We start from the raw sequence: 4,269 nt of genomic DNA, 5'->3' as shown, positions 1-4,269 counted from the left end.
ATATATATATATATATATATATAATGTATATGTGTATGTATGTGGCTATGTGTATGTAATGTTCAAAAATTGTTCAGAGCATGTTTTTGTTCATATATGTATTTATTGTTCATATGTGTATTAATGTTTTCATATATGCAAAAGATAGATTTTTAGAAAAGTTAGGTTTTTTTCTGTTCATAGATTTTTTTTGGTGATATTAATTATTGTAGAATATGCAAATGTTTGTATATTCATATGAACAATGCATTAGGCAAAACCTTTGTTTTTTTCGAAATTTTCTATTTGAACATTTTTTTTAAAACAAGCAATACTAAAAGAATGAGAGGAAAAAGGAAAATAAGAAGAGGAAGAAAGGAGAAAAAGAGGAGAGGAAGAATGAGAGGAAAAAGGAAAATAAGAAGAGGAAAAAAGAAGAAAAAGAAGAGGAGAAGAAGAAAGGAATAGAGGAGAAAGAAGAAAAAAATCCTTTCTTCTTCTCCTCTTTGTTTTCTTCTTTTTTTTTCTTCTTCTTCCTTCTTCCTTCTTTCTCTTTTCTTCCTTTTCCTTAATTATTTTCCTTTCTCGAGTGAGAAGAAGAAAAAGAAGAGGAGAAGAAGAAAGAAAGGAATAGAGGAGAAAGAAGAAATTTCAACACGAGCTAGGGGGTGGTACCGATACCCCCTCCCCGATAACATTATTTTCCCATGTATATGTATGTCGCGTCGTTGTCGATATAACCCCCTCTAGATAACTTCGACATGAGTGGCGGTCGATATATATATATACCCCCTCTCGACCGTGATAACTTATACAACTGCAGCACCCCCCTCGGCCCTCTCGCTTGACCAAAACTCTCGAGGACACCCAAACCCTAGAGAGAAAACGATGTTGGTCTCCTACCCCCTCCCGCCGCGCCCCTACCCGACAAATTAACTCTCTCGAGGCCACCCAAGTTTATCAAGTTAAAAGAGCGTTATCGTCGAGGCCACCCCAAACCCTTGAAGCGTTGTGTCGAGGCCACTAACATGATTCCTTATTCTGATTAGCTAGCTAGTTCTACGTTTGCCACTAATATATATACCATGTTTGAATAATAATTGACATGTTGTAAATATTTGCAGAAACTATGGAGCACTCCCGAGACGAAGAAACAGAAGCGATGTTGGGGGACATAATCGCAAATGGATCAAGTGATGATGTTGCGTCATTTCTCGTCGACACCGTTGGTCAGCTAGATGAAGAAGATGGCTATGTTTATGATGGTGGCTTCGACCCATTAATGCCGGTACAAGAGGAGGACTATGTTCATGATGGCTCCGGTGACACAATGGAGGTACAAGACGAAGGAGACCGTGCTGACTGCTCCGGTGACCGAACCGAGTCCGGCCAGGTATATATATATATTAGTTAAGCCCGTGCTGACTAGTTAATTGATGCATCCATTGTTTTGGTATATGTACACATATTAATTACTGTCGTCTTTCTTCCTTATAATTTCTAGCTCTCCGGATCGAGCACAACTTCGGTAAGGAGACGAGGCCCGAAGAAAAAGTTGAGCTCGGATGAAAAGTTTGAGATCATAGAAATCGCGCCCGACGGCGAACCAATTGAACCCATCCGGACAAGGAAGGCATTTTCTGCTCAGTGCGGGGTTCTTGTTAGGGACAGGATCCCGATCAGCATCCAGCAATGGTATAAGCCTGCTAAGGATGAAGACGCTGAGGTGTCTTATGTCAATGATATGCAGAAAGAAGATCTTTGGACTAAGCTGAAGGCAAATTTCACCCTACCGCCAGAGGAGGATCCGGAGAAGCCAGTTAAAGAGCAATTAATCAAGTCTTGTGCTCTTAAGAAGATGGCAGGCCTAATGAGGAGGTGGAGGAAAGAGCTGAACCAGTTTGTCAAGGAAAAAAAGACACCAGAATTCATCGGCAAATATGAGAAGATCAAAGATCACTGGCCCGCATTTGTGGCCCACAAGACATCGGAAAAGAGTAAGAAGATGTCGGAGACAAACAAAAAAATGCTACGAAGAAGAAGCTTCACCATAGCATGGGGTCAGGTGGCTACCTCAAAGCCCGGCCTAAGTGGTCCAAGGCTGAGCATGATCTACTTGAAAAAGGGATCGAACCAGAGACAATGCGCTGGCCAGACCGTTGCTGGACTTGGTTCTTCGGGGCTGGCGGAACCTTGGACCCTGTAACATGGAAGTGTCAGTGGACGGACGAGCAACTGCAAACACCAGTCAAGAACCTTCGACACTATATCGATGCAGTGCAGCGAGGGACATTCCTTCCAAACAGGGAGAAGGACGAGCTCACAATGTCCCTTGGAAATCCCGAGCACCCTGGACGGACACGAGGCACGCCAGGCTCCATTCCGTGGAAGGTTGGTTTTCCGGACGCAGGGGGTTACAAAACCCACGAGAGGAGGAAGAAACTGGAGCAGGACCAAATGCAGGCGCTGCTTGGAAGGGTAATGGGGCTAGAGGATCGAGAAGAGGAACGAGAAGCAGCAGACCGCAACAAACGACCTGCCGAAGCTTCCCCCGAAGCTACCCCGCCATCTCAGCGGAGAAGCAGCGTGGCTTCCACCGAGCTGCTTCAGCCGGAGCATGTTTTGACGGCTCCTGCCAGCTATCCCGTGGATGGTATCACGGAGTCTCAAAATTGCCACATGATGGCGCGATGGATGAATTTGAAGGTCAAGGCGGCTGTTGGCCAAGTTTATCCTAGTGCACCCGGCACAACTTATCACTGCCAGCCGATTCCAAAAGGATATGCTAAGGTGATGGTGGATGAAATAACCGAGGGATTTGAGGACCTCGTGCTTAACCACCCTACCGGTGAAGGGGAGACTAGGCTGGGTTCTGCTCTGAAGACTCCATGCCTATGGAAGAAGGAGCTCATCAACCTTCTGAACTGGATGCCTCCGCCTCCTCCTCCTGCTACGGCGAGTTAGGGCACTCCGCCTCCTTCTCCGGCGCATGGCGGCACTCCGCCTCCTTCTCCGCCTCGCCAGCAAGGGCGGAAGAGACCCGCCGCCGCCCCGGCTGCTCCGGCGCATCGTACTCCTTCTCCTCCGCCTCGTAAGCAAGCACGAAAGAAGACAGACACCGCAGCCGCTCCGTCTGCTCCGGCGTCTAGCAGCACAACCAGAGGCGGGAGGCAATACAAATACGGTCCATCATCTCTCAAGCCTCTAGAGAAGTTACCGTACGAGAGGTCTGAGGAGGAAAACGATACGATTGTGCAGGCCCACGTGAAGGAGTTCTTTGAAGAGGTGAAAGCAAAGAGACATCCACCTCCGGAGGAGAAGGTAGATCCGGTGAAAGCAAAGCGCACTATCGATGCCCTGAGGAAAGCACCAAAGTCTCCGCTGAGAACCAACTATGAGCGCATTACTGAACAGACATATCTCCAAGCCCAGCGGGTCGGGAACTACTGTCAGTGCTAAAAGGTTAAAACAACGAGCAAAGGGGAAAAAAATTGCCCAGCTCGGCGAACAAGCACAACAATCGTGCCCCCCGCTCAATGTGTCTAATGCTCCGGGGATGGTGGCCGGTTATGGCAATCTTGACGATTACCTGCCTCACGATGCACTTCCTGATTTCTTGAAGGTGGACGGACACAGATACGAGTACGGGAAGCCTCTCGTCAAAGATGAAAAATCTCTGACAACAATGATGCGAAGATTCCATAATTGGTACATGGAAACCCGCAGAGAGTCTGATGGTAAGAATGCTTTGTATCTGCATATTAAAGAGGAGCACGATCTCGTTGCAAATGATCTGTTGACTGTTCCATTTGAGGAGTTCTTTGAGTTCTTCAATCAAAAGGCCCTCGATAAATTAATGGTCTTTTGCTACTGCCTGTAAGTACTATTTTTGTCATTAAGTCTCTATATATAGCTCGGCTCTTTCGTTGCATGCATGTATTTATAATTAATTATCCTCAATATATTATGCAGATTGAAGATCGTCGAGTGCAAAAAACAAGAAATTTATGATATTGGGTTCATTAACACAAATATCATAGATGTATTTCTGGTTGAAAAGCACGTCGAAGAGGCCGAGGACAACTTGCTACGATCGTTGATCAAAAATCAAAACAAAGATACCATACTCTTTTGTTACAATGGCCCGTGAGTGTTACTGTCGTGTGCATATTCGGTTTCCCTTATTACTCGAGCGAGGTTATAGTAATGTAATTGATGAGTTATGCATGCGTGCGCAGGTACCACTATATTCTTCTGGAGATTAAGCTTGAGCGTGGACTAGTAACCGTC

Source organism: Triticum dicoccoides, chromosome 2B, assembly GCF_002162155.2.
Source record: "Triticum dicoccoides isolate Atlit2015 ecotype Zavitan chromosome 2B, WEW_v2.0, whole genome shotgun sequence".
NCBI lineage: Eukaryota > Viridiplantae > Streptophyta > Magnoliopsida > Poales > Poaceae > Triticum > Triticum dicoccoides.
Note: the sequence above shows the minus strand (reverse complement) of the source record.